We start from the raw sequence: 13613 nt of genomic DNA on the forward strand, positions 1-13613 counted from the left end.
AATGAATGAAAGAATTACTGGACTTCCAGACAAGATGGAGGCATAGATAGAAACACTGTGCCTCCTCGCACAACCAAAAGAAGGACAACCACAATTTAAAAACAAAAAACAACCAGAAGTGACAGAAAATTGAACTATATGAAAGTACCACAACCAAGGAGTTAGAGAAGACACATTCATTCAGACTGGTAGGAGGGGTGGAGTCGGGCCGCCGGCGCAGAGAGGACTTGTTTGTTCCTCTGTTCCTTGTTTGTTCAGTCTGTTCCTTGTTTCTGTACCTCTGATTCTATTTTGCTTGTTAGTTTATTTCATTCCTTAGATTCCCCTTATAGGTGAGATCATATGGTATTTGTCTCTCACTAACTGGCTTATTTCACTTAGCATAATAGTCTCCAGTTCCATCCATGCTGTTGCAAAAGGTATGGATTCTTTCTTTTTTACTGCCGTGTAGTATTCCATTGTGTAAATGTTCCATACTTGTTTTTTCCATTCATCTACTGATGGGCACTTAGACTGTTTTCAAATCTTAGCTATTGTAAATAGCACTGCTATGAATGTACAGGTGCATATATTCTTTTGAATTGGTGTTTCAGCAGTTTTTGGAAATATTACTAGAAGTGGAACCACTGAGTCAAAAGGCAGTTCTATTTTCAATTTTGTGAGGAAAATCCATACTGTTTTCCAGAGTGAATTTACCAGTCTGCATTCCCACTAAAACTGCACTAGGGTTCCCTTTTCCCCACATCCTCTCTAGCACTTATTATTTGTTGATTCATTAATGATAGCCATTTTGGCAGGTGTGAGGTGATTTCTCACTATGGTTTTAATTAGCATCTCTCTGATGGCTAGTGATGTTGAGCATTTTTTCATATGTCTATTGGCCACCTGTATTTCCTCCTTGGAGAAGTATGTATTCAGGTCCTTTGTCTATTTTTAAATTGGATTGTTTTCTTCCTGAGGCTGAGCCATATGACTTCTTTTTTTTTTCCTTTTTTTAAAAAATATTTTATTTTAATTGTTGTTCAAGTACAGTTTTCTGCCTTTTACTCCCATCCCAGCCCACCCCTCCAGTCCTCCATACCTCCCTCCCATTTCCATCCCGCCCCTTGATTTTGTCCTTGTGTCCTTTATACTTGTTCCTGCAAACCCTTCCCCTTTCCCCCTGAAATTCCCTCCCCTCTCCCCTCTGGTCATTGTCAGTCTATTCTCTATTTCAGTGTCTTTGGTTATATTTTGCTTGTTTGTTTAGTTGATAAGGTTCCTGTTAAAGGTGAGATCATATGGTATCTGTCTTTTACCACCTGGCTTATTTCACTTAGCATAATGCTTTCCAGTTCCATTCATGCTGTTGCAAAGGGTAGGAGCTCCTATTTTCTTTCTGCTGCATAGAATTCCATTGTGTAAATGTACCATAGTTTTTTGATCCATTCATTTACTGATGAGCACCTAGGTTGCTTCCAGCACTTGGCTGTTGTAAATTGTGCTGCTATGAACATTGGGGTGCATAGGTTCTTTTGGATTTGTGTTTCAGGGTTCTTAGGATATAATCCTAGCACTGGAATTGCTGGGTCAAAAGGCAGTTCCATTTTCAGTTTTATGAGAAAATTCCATACTGTTTTCCATAGTGGTTTTACCAATCTGCAATCCCACCAACAGTACACTAGTTCACTTATATATTTTGAAGATTAAACACTTGTCCAATATATTATTACCAAATATGTTCTCCTATATAGTCGGTTCCCTTTTCATTTTGATGATGATTTCTTTTTAAAAAGATTTTACTTATTTATTCTTAGAGAGGGAGAGAAAGGGAGAGAGAGGGAGGGAGAGAAAGGGAGAGAAAGGGAGGGAGAGAAAGGGAGAGAAAGGGAGGGAGAGAAAGGGAGAGAATCATCAATGTGTCATTGCCTCTCACATGCCCCCTACTGGGAACCTGGTCTGCAATCCAGGCATGTGCCCTGATGGGGAATCGAACTGGTGACCCTTTGGTTCACAGGCCAGCACTCAATCTACTGAGCCACACCAGCCAAGGCTGATGATGATTTCTTTAGCTGTGTAAAAGTTTTTAATTTGATGTAGTCCCATTTGTTTATTTTTTCCTTTATTTCCCTTGCCCTAGGAGAAATATTGAAAAAGTATTGCTATGTGACATATCTAAAATTTTACTTATGTTTTCCTCTAGGATTGTTATGGCATCATGGCTTATATTTAAGTCTTTTATCCATTTTTAGTTCATTTTGGTGTTTGTTGTAAGATGGTGTAATCTTAATCCCCTACTATGACTGCATTGCTGTCAATTTCTTAAAGTCTTCCAATATTTTCTTTACATATTTATGTGGTCCTATGTTGGGTGCATGTATGTTTACTAGGGTCATATCCTCTTTTTGGATCAATCCCTTTAGTATTATGTAATGTCCTTCTTTGGTGTTATGCTCTTTGATTTGAAGTCTACTTTGTTAGATGTAAGTATTGCTTCCCCAGCTTTTATTTTGTCTCCATTAGCATGTAATATTTTCCCCATCCCTTCACTTTCAGTTTGTGTAAATCTTTTTTCCTGAGGTGGGTCTCTTGTAGACAGCATATATATAGATCATGTTTTCTTATTCACTCAGCTACACTATGTCTTTTGGTTGGAGCCTTTAATCCATTTACATTTAAGGTTATCATTGATAGATACTTGTTCATTGCCATTTTATTTCTTAATACCTATGTTCCTCTTTCTCTCTATTACCTCTTTTTCTTAAGGCAGCCCTTTTAACATGTCTTGCAATGCTAGTCTGGTGTTAATGAATTCCTTTAACCATTTTTTTTTTGGTCTGGAAAGCTCTTTATTTTGTTTTTCAATTTTAAATGATAGCCTTGCTAGATAGAGTAGTCTTGGTTGCAGATCTTTTTTAATTACTTTAAATATTTCATGCCAAAACCTTCTGGCATGAAGTGTTTTTGTTGAGAAATCAGCTGTAAGTCTTATTGGAGCTCTTTTGTAGGCAACTAACTGTTTCTCTCTTGCTGCCTTTAAGATTCACTCTTTGTCTTTTAAACTTTTCATTTTAATTATGATGTTGCCTGGTGTGGGTCTTTTGGGGTTTTTCTTGATTGGGACTCCCTGTGCTTCCTGAACTTGTATGTCATGTATTTCATTCACCAGGTTTGGGAAGTTTTCTGTCATTATTTCTTCAAACAGGTTTTCTATCCCTTACTCACTTTCTTCTTCTTCTGGTATCCCTATGATACAAATGTTACATTTCATGTTGCCCCAAAGTTCCCTGAAACCATCCCTGTTTTTTCTTTTTCAATTTCTTTTCTAAGTTTAGTCAGCACTCACTTCACATTTTCATGTTTGTATCTAATCTGGGTTTTTGAATTTCTGATTTATAGTATCCTTTCTATCTGTAATTGATGAATATGTTATAATCAATGCTTTGCCTTGTGGTTGGTTTTGTTGGGCATTGATTATTTTACCAGCTGAAAAGTTTTTATTTTTGCTTTTTTTTATAGTATCTTTGTGCAGATGTTGGGTTCCTTTTTCCGATAATGATAAGTGTTGCTGGATCTTCCTGATTCAGCAATGAGTTGATATTATATGAAAAAAAAAGAAATGAGGATGCTTTATTTGGTTTATGGGTTCAAGAGCACCCTCTTCTGTTGATACAATAAAGTAGTTTCTTTAATTAGCAGTGGTTTTGGAGGGAGGGGTCATTTGAACTTCTGTAATGCTATTCTCCAATGGAAACTTCTTCCTTCCAAGTTACTGCCTTTTTATTTCTCAAGGCTTTAGTTCCATGCAATTTTCAGGTCCCTTCCTTTTGACTCTTAATGCTCTGATCCAACAGGTCTCAAAACTGTTCTTAGTCAAGGTGAGAATTTCTCCTGAGAGTGTACTCTGAGTGATAGTATCATATTTTACCTCTGCTGGTACCTTGCAAAAGCCCCCTCTCTTCCTCACAATTCCTGCCTGACATTTCATATAAATGGAGTCATATAATATGTGGCCTTTTGTGTGTGGATTCATAATGTCTTCAAGTTTCACCCATGTTGTAGCAGCTATCAGTACTTTGTTTCCTTTTACAGGTGAATAATATCCAATTATATGGATATACCATAATTTGTTTATCCATTATTCAGTTGATAGATACATGGGTTGTTTCTACTTTTGGAGTATTATGAATAACACTAATTTGAACATTTATGCACACATTTTATGTGAACTTGTGTTTTCATTCCTTTTGTATATATACCCAGAAGTGAAATTCCTGATTTGTATGAGAACTCTATATTTAACATTTTGAAGAATGGCCTAGTTGTTTTCCAAACTAGCTGTACAATTTTATAATCCCATCAGAAATGTAAGAGAGCTCCCATTTTTCCACATCCTTGCCAAAACTTGTTATTGTCTGTTTTAAAGGTTATTTTATTGATTATGCTGTTATAGTTGTCCCAATTTTATTCTCCCCTTTATCTCCCCTCTGCCCTGTACCCCTACCACCCTCCAGCATTCCCCCCTTCCCTTAGTTCATGTCCATGGGTTGTACATAGAAGTTCTTTGGCTTCTCTATTTCCTATGCTATTCTTAACTTCTCCCTGTCTATTTTGTACCTACTAATTATGCTTCCTATTCCCTGTACCTTCCCCCCATTCCCCCCTCCCTCTTCCCACTGACAACCCTCAATGTGATCTCCACTTCTCTGATTCTGTTCCCATTCTATTTTTTTGCTTTGTTTTTGTTTTATAGGTTCAGTTGTTGAGAGTTGTGAGTTTTTATTATTCATAGTTTTATTATTCATAGTTTTATTATCTATCATTTTATTATTCATAGTTTTTTATCTATTTCTTAGATAAGTCCCTTTAACATTTCATGTAATAAGGGCTTGGTGATGATGAATTCCTTTATCTTAACCTTATCAGGAAAGTACTTTATCTGCCCTTCCATTCTAAATTAAAGCTTTGCTAGATAGAATAATCTTGGTTGTAGACCCTTGCTTTTCATCAGTTGAATACTTCTTGCTAGCCCCTTCTTGCCTGCATGGGTTCTTTTGAGAAATCAGCTGACTGTCTTATGGGAACTCCTTTGTAGATGTATGTATCCTTTAGTCTTGCTGCTTTGAAGATTCTCTCCTTGTCTTTAATCTTGTATAACTTAATTATGGTGTGCCTTGGTGTGTTCCTCCTTGGGTCCAATTTCTTTGAAAGTCTCTGGGCTTCCTGGAGTTCCTGAAAGTCTATTTCCTTCACCAGATTGGGGATGCTTTCCTTCACTATTTGTTGAAATAAGTTTTCCATTTCTTGCTCTTCCTCTTCTCCTTCTGACAGCCCTATGATTCAGATGTTGGAGCTTTTAAAGTTGTCCCAGAGGTTCCTAAGCCTCTCTTCATTTTTTTGAATTCTTGTTTCTTCATTCTGTTCCAGTTGGATGCTTATTTCTTTCTTTTGTACCAAATAGTTGATATGAGTCCGTTTCCTTCCATTCAGTATTGGTTCCCTATATATTTTTCTTTATTTCACTTTGGGTAGCCTTCATTTTGTGACCAAGCTCAATCAATTCTTAGAGCATCCTGATTACCAGTGTTTTGAACTCTGCATCAGACAGGTTGTTTACCTTCTCATCACTTAGTTATTTTTCTGGAGTTTTGATCTCTTCTTTCATTTGGGCCATATTTCTTTGTCTTAGTGCACCTGTTATGTTAAAAGGGGTGGAACCTTAGGTATTCTCAAGGGTGGGGCAATCCTCTTTGCTGCATTGTGGCACAGTCTGGATGAATGTTTCTTCTTTAACTCCTTGGTTGTTGGACTTCTATACAGTTCAATTTTCTGGCTGTTCTGGTTGTTTTTTTTTTTGTTTTTAAATTTGTTGTTGTCCTTCTTTTGGTTGTGCAAGGAGGCAAAGTGTATCTAGCTATGCTTCCATCTTCCCCATAAGTGGATGGAAATATATGTCAATAAAGAAAGTAAAATGAAGACATTTTGGGCAAAAAAAACCCTGAAACAATTTATTACCAGAAGATACTTACAAAAGGAAATTTTAAGCACTCTTCTTCAGGCAAAAGGAAAATTATCCCAGAGAGAAACTCAGAAATATAGCAAGGACTATTAAACAAAGAAAGTGGTAAATATATGGGTACTAAGTAAACACTGGATAAAATAGCAATAATCAAGTCTTGTGAAACATATGTAAATATATATTTAAAATAAATTACAGCATACAGTTACAATTTTGCAAGATAAGAAGTTCTAGAAATCTGTTACATAAGATGAATATATAATTATGAATTATGAATTAATACTATTGAACAGTACACTTAAAGATGGTTAATGTGGTAAGTTTAATGTTATGTGCTTTTTACTACCAATAAAATTAATGACAATAATAGCACATAAGTTGGGAAGAAGTTAGATGGGTTTAACTGGTCTAAGGTATTTGCATTGTCTGAGAGAAGGGGAAAGGTAAAATTACTATTAGATGTTGATAAGTTAAGAAGCATATTTTAATTTCTAACCATGAAAAGAATTTTTAGATGGTATAACCTTCAGACTGATGGGAGAGGTGAATGAATAATTTTTAATGTAACTAATCCAAAAGAGAAAAAAACAATAAAATGGAATACAGAACAGTAGGCATAAAGAGGCAGTATATTAAAAAGATTAATGCATGCTCATTAAATTAAATGTAAATTGACTAAATGCTTTCATTAAAAGAAAGATTAACACACACATATACTACATGCTTTAACAAGGGATACATCTATTAGAAAAAGATACAGAAAGGTTGAAAGTTTAAAAATATGGAGAAAGCTATGTCATTCAAACACTGCCCAAAAGAAAGCTAACATAAGCTATATTAATATCAGACAAAATAAACTTTAAATTAAAAATTATTATTCATACAGTCATCCTATTTACCAGGAAGATATAACAATTCTAAATATTTGTGCACCCAATAATGTGGTCTCAAAATATATAATGAAAAATTGACAGAACTACAAGGAGATATAGACTAACCAATCATACTGGATAATTTTAATCTCTTGCTCAGGTAGTATCTCTGGTAGATGTTGCAGCTCCTCTGTAAACCCACTGGGTAACCTTGGTGATTAAGTTCCAGTAATACCACCTCCTGCCTTCCATCCCCTAGGCTAGGGGCAGTAGCTGCTCCCTGCTACTCCAAGCTGTCACTCATTGTCCCCCATTTGGTTTATCTGCTGTTCCATTACCTGTGTAATCAATTCCCTGTATTATTATGGTCTCTGTTCTATTTCAAATATTCAGAGCAGCTTCTATTTTCTGGTTGGACGTAGACTGATACCCTTACAAAGGAAGATAAACTGGGATCAGACTTTTCACCTGTGACACAGAAAGCTAGAAAACTTTGGAATACCATCTGCAGAATGTTGGGAGAAGAGAACTACTAGCTAAAAATCCTATACCTAACTATGGAAGGTTGCTTCTAAAATGGCTCTCACTGATCCCCACCTCCTGCACTTGTGCATGTGTTAGACCTAGTGACTTGCTTATAACAGCCTATGGCAAAAGTGATGGGCTGTCACTTTCATAATTAGGTTATGAAAGACTGTGGCTTCTGTCTTGTTTACATTCTCTCTCTGGCTTTCCTTTTGTGATTACTCTGATGTAGAGATCTACCCGGTGAGGAACTCAGGCCATCTTCCAATAACCAGCAAGAAAGTGAATGAGTGAGCTTGGAAGTGGATCCTGTCCCAGCTGAGCTTTGGGATGAGTCTGCAGCCCCACCTGATGCCTTGATTGTCACCTGTCAGAGACCTTCTGTGGACACCTTGATTGCAGTCTTATGTGAGATTCTGAAGCAGATGATTCATTTAGGCCATGCTTGTATTCCTGACCTGCAGAAACTGTGGTATCATAAATGTGTGTTGTTTAAACCACTAAGTTTTATTTTTTAAAAAAGTAAAAGTCAAGATTAAAAGTAATAAAAATGACAAAAAGGGCACAAATTGTTCAATCTTTTTTTAAGAGGTTTCATTTATTTATTTTTAGAGAGGGAAGGGAGGGAGAAAGAGAGAGAGAGAGAAACATCAATGTGTGGTTGCTGGGGGCCATGGCCTGCAACCCAGGCATGTGCCCTGACTGGGAATCGAACCTGCAATTCTTTGGTTTGCAGCCTGCACTCAATCCACTGAGCTACACCAGCCAGGGCTCAAATTGTTCAATCTTTAATGAAGAGGTGAACCATAAACATGTATGTAGTGAATTATTATAGCAGCTTAAGATTTAAAGCCAAAACTCTTAGAGTTCATAAAGATTTTGACAAAAAAGCACAGTCATAATGGAAGATTATAATATACCCCCTTCAGAATTTAACTGGTCAAGTAGATAAAAAATGAGCTAGAGAGGAACTAGAGTTCTGGCCAAGATGGAGGCATAGGTAGAGACCCTTTGCTTCCTCACACAACCAAAAGGAGGACAACAACCAATCTGAAATCAATAAACAACCAAAAGTGCCAGAAAATCAAACTGCATGGAACTCTGACAACCAAGAAATTAAAGAAAAAATCAACCAGAACAGCCAGACCGGTAAGGCAGTGAACCTGGCCAGCTGACTCAGAAAAACTGTAGTGACTCGTGGACATTGGAGTCAGGGGTACCTGCCCAGCTCTGCTAGCTGCGAGGGTGGGGGGGGTGACTTAAGGGGACTCAGAGGTGGCTGTGGGCTATGACTGGGGTTGCTGAGGTGGGAGTTTCTCTCAGTCTCACAGGAGAGTCTGAGAGTCTGTTGAAAAGTACTCTAGAGACAAGCAGATGAGCCACACCATTCCCTCTCTGGCCCCTCCTGCACAGGCAGCACCACTGCACAGCAAAGAGGGTTGCCCTGCTTGGGTGAATACCTAAGGCCCTGCCCCCTTACAACCTATCAGATGCACCAAGACAAAGAAATATGGCCCAGATGAAAGAATAGGGTAGAACCTCAGAAAGACAGCTAAGCGAGGAAGAGATCACCAACCTATCTGTTGGAGAATTTAAAGCCATGGTAATCAAAATGCTCACAGATCTGACTGAGCTTGGTCGAAAATGAAAACAAACAAACAAACAAAAAAACAAAACAAATGAAGGATACTCAAAGTGAAAATAAAGCAGAATGTTCTGGGAACCAACAGTGAGGGGAAGGAAACTAGGACTCAAAGCCATGATTTGGAACAAAGGGGAAAAATAAACATCCTTCCAGATCAAAATGAAATAAGAATTCAAAAAAGTGAGGAGACTCTTACAAACCTCTGGGACAACCTGAAACATTCCAATGTCCAAATTGCAGGGGTGCTAGAAGGAGAAGAGCAACAGCAATAAATTGAAAACTTATTTGAAAAAATAATGAAGGAAAACTTCCCCAATCTGGCAAAGGAAACAGACTTCCAAAAAATCAAGGAAGCCCAAAGAGTCCCAAGGAAGTAGGACCCAAAGAGGAACACACCAAGGCACATCATCATTAAGTTACTCAAGATTAAAGACAAGGAGAGAATCTTTTTTTATAAAGATTTTATTTATTTATTTTTAGAGAGGGAAGGGAGGGAGGGAGGGAGGGAGGGAGGGAGAGAGAGAGAGAGAGAGAAAGAGAGAGAGAGAGAGAAACATCAATGTGCGGTTGCTGGGAGTTCTGGCCTGCAACCCAGGAATGTACCCTGGCTGGGAATCGAACCTGGGACACTTTGGTTCCCAGCCCACGCTCAATCCACTGAGCTATGCCAGCCAGGGAGGAGAGCATCTTAAAAGCCGCAAGAGAAAAGGAAAGAGTTACCTACAGAGGAATTCCCATAAGACAATCAGCTGATTTCTCAAAAGAACCCTTGCAGGCAAGAAGGGGCTGGAAGAAGTATTTGAAGTCATGAAAGGCAAGGATCTACATCCCAGATTGCTCTATCCAGCAAACCTTTCATTTAGAATGGAAGGGCAGATAAAGTGCTTCCTAGATAAGGTCAAGTTAAAGGAGTTTATCATCACCAAGCCATTATTATATGAAATGTTAAAGGGATTTATGTAAGAAAAAGAGGATAAAAAACATGTATAGTAAAATGACAACAAATTCACAACTATCAACAAATGAACCTAAAAGAAAAGAAAAACAATGAAACAAAAACTAAGCAAACAACCAGAATAGGAACAGAATAAGAGAAATGGACATCATCACATGGAGGGAGTTCAGCAGGGAGGGGGAAGGGAGTAATAGGAGGAAAAGGTACAGGGAAGAGGAAGGATGGTTAGTAGGCATAAGGTAGACAGGGGGAGATAAAAAAAATAGTAAGGACTCAAATAACTTATATGTACAATCCATGGACGTGGACTAAGGGTGGGGAATGGTGGAGGGTTGGGGGAGCAGGGCAGAGGGGAGAATAGAGAGGGAAAATTGGGAAAACTGTAATAGCATAATCAATGAAAATATTTAAAAATAAGCTAGAGAGTAGATGATTTGATTAATATAACCAACAAGCTCAATGTATAACCATATATATGTTTATACATATCTAAAAATGTAAATTATTTTCTAATGTCCATTAATTGTGTACTTCATCACAGAAGCAAAACTTCACTGATTTAAAAGAGATTTTAGAGGCTATATTTTCTCATTATAATCTAGTAAAATTAGAAATAAATAATGAAAGATGGTCAAGGACAACTGTAATATAAAAACAATAAAATTTTTTAAAAGATGGTCAAAATACCTTTACGACTTGGAAATTGAGGAACATTAATTTAATTCTAGATTAAATAAAAAGTAAAACAGAAATTATAAATAATTAGGAAGCAACAAAAAGGGGAATAGTTTATACCCAAACCTCTGGAATCATCTAAAGCTCTATTGAGAAGAAAATATATAGCTTTAAATCAGGAATCACAAATGTACTCATGGCCTAGGAAGGTGATGTAGATGTAGGAAGTGGCTAGATGTAGAAATAGAGGTGGGGTTTGTGAAAAAAAAAAAATAGAAGGTACATGACTGTCCTAAAGTCATTGAAGTCCACCAGTTTGAGACACTCCATTTTAATCCTCACCCAAAAATATGGTTATTGATTTGATGGGGGTGGAGAGAGAGAGAGAGAGAGAGAGACAGAGAGGCAGAGAAAATAAGTAACATCTATTGTCTCCCATACGTGCCCTGACTGGGGATTGAATTTACAACCTAGGTATGTGCCCTGACAGGAAATGGAATCCACAATCTTTTGATGCATGGAATGATGCTCCAACCAACTGAGTACCTGCTCAGAGCAACAAGGAAGAACTTTTTCAAAAAGATTTTATTTATTATTGGAGTGGGGGGAAGGGAGGGGACAAAGAGAGGGAGATTAATATTGATGTGTGAGAGAAATATTGATTGACTGCTGCTTGTGCACCCCCAAACAGGGATCTGACCCACCATCCAGGCATATGCCCTCACCAGGAATCAAACTTGTGACATTTCAGTTCACAGGCTGGCACTCCATCCACTGAGCCACTCTGGCCAAAGCAGGAAGGAATTTTTAATGAATTGAAATTAAGAATGAGCTATTCCTAATAAAAAACAGGAAAGGGATATTCTATTAGTTTGAGGTTTCATTGTCCCCCAAGATTAGGAGCAGTATCTCTGAAAGGGCCAGGTTGGGACCTCAAACATGGTGTGTGGATGTGCTGTGGCACTCCTGAGGGTCCAGTGCTTTAGTGGACTCAGAGTGCTCCCAATGCCCAACTCACTGAGATTTCCTGCCAGTTTCCACACTGGCTTGACTGGTTGTAAATCAAACAGGAAAAGCTCCTTGTCGGTCCAATATTCTGGAGTTCTGTGATAACATTTAGTAAGAGCTGATGGGATATGTTCCACGTGTTGTGTTATAGAATTTTTTCAAGTGATTGCTAAAATATATGGGATCCAATTGTTCTGTAGTACTCCTACATGTTTTATTTAGATTAGATTTTAGGTAGTCAATAGATCCATAAGTTGCCCCCAGGGATTCAGCAGAGTAACTGTTCCATGGCAGAAATAGAAGAAACTGCACTGTAAAAAGAAGAGGAGGAAGAAGGAGGAGGAGGAAGAGGAGGGCGAGGAGAAGAAGAAACTGTACTGCCCAGTATGCTGACCATTAGCCACATGTGGCTATTGAGCACCTGAAATGTGGCTAATCCAATAGGAAATGTGCTGGAAGTATAAATACACACAATATGTCAAAGACTTGGTATGAAAAAGAAAAGAGAATATGAAATATTTCATAATTACCACACTGATTAATATTGATACATTTTGGATATATTGGAGCAAATATATTAAGATTTATTTGACCTAATTTTCTAAAGTATGGCTACTAGAGCATTTAAAATTGCACATGTGGCTCACATTTGTGACTTGCATTCAATATCTGTTGGACAGTGCTGTACTAGATATTTACTATAGAGTTTCCTGAATTCTCATGATTTTGACTCATTCCGAGTTCCAACCAGTACAGGAATAATAGTAAACCTATCCTTATAGTCTGCCATGGCTTTCACAGTATAAAGCCAAGGTATGTCAATAACGTATTCATCTTCAGTTCTCCATAATCTTTTGATTAACAGGGAGGTCATACAGAGGTGTCCTGTGTCTATCTACACTGGAAAGTTTTGTGTTTAAAAAATTTTTTTTGATTGTTGTTCAGTTACAGTTGTTACTGTCCCCTGCCCTACTCAACCCGCCACCTTCCACATTTAATCCTCCCCCTCCCCCATTGTCTTTGTCCATGGGTACACTGGAAAGTTTACATCGAGAGAGGGGCTTATGATGGGAAGGCCACAAGCACAGGCAACAACAAAATACCCAGGAAGAAGCCTGGGCAGGGTAGCTCAGTTGGTTAGAGCCAGGTCCCAATACACCAATGTTGTGTGCATTCCATCCCATCACAGATCAGAGCACATACAAGAAGCAACCAATGAATGCATGGATGAGTGGTACCACAAAATTAATGTTTTTCCCTTTCTCTCCTTTCTTCTCTCTCTCTCTCAAATCAATAAATAAAAAAAATTAAAAATACATTAAAAAAAACCCTCAGTAAGTTATCCTGTACCAGGTAGGATAATGGCTCCAGGGAGTCTTTTTGTTGACCTACCCTGTGAAAGCCAGCTTTATAGCAGTGCATTCAGCTGAGGTCCTGTGGCTGGGTACCATTGTGTACCACAGGATCACTCGATTAGTCAGCTGAGGCTGAATGTCTGGTGCAAGAGGATGTACCCAGTGGCAGTGGTAGGAGCTGCTTCAGAAAGGACAAAGCATCTGGAGCCCGGGGAGGGGGGGAGAAGGAGGAGGGAGCAACAAAGGAGAAGGAGATAGCATCTGGACCAGTGACTTAAGACAAGGCCTGGCAGCTTTTTCCGCAGCAGCGAGGAAAACCCTAGTTAGGATCCCGGGAGTTGCAGCTTCTTCTTAATGTAGCTGATTCCACTGAGCTTCCCTGCTGCCCTCGCTGTCCTCTCCCCTCTGTTCAGAGTGACCTGGCCCCTAGGACTCTGCACCAAGGCAAGGTCCAGCTGAACCCCAAGCTAGGCCGGCCCGCTTGCCCCCCAAAGCCAAGTATTTTTTTGAAAGGATCAATAAAACAGATAAACTCCTGGCTAGCCAGACTGAGATAGAAAAGAAGAAAAGGAGGAAGGAA

Source organism: Phyllostomus hastatus, unplaced genomic scaffold (genome assembly GCF_019186645.2).
Source record: "Phyllostomus hastatus isolate PE091 unplaced genomic scaffold, TTU_PhHast_1.1 phas_contig_90, whole genome shotgun sequence".
Taxonomy (NCBI): domain Eukaryota; kingdom Metazoa; phylum Chordata; class Mammalia; order Chiroptera; family Phyllostomidae; genus Phyllostomus; species Phyllostomus hastatus.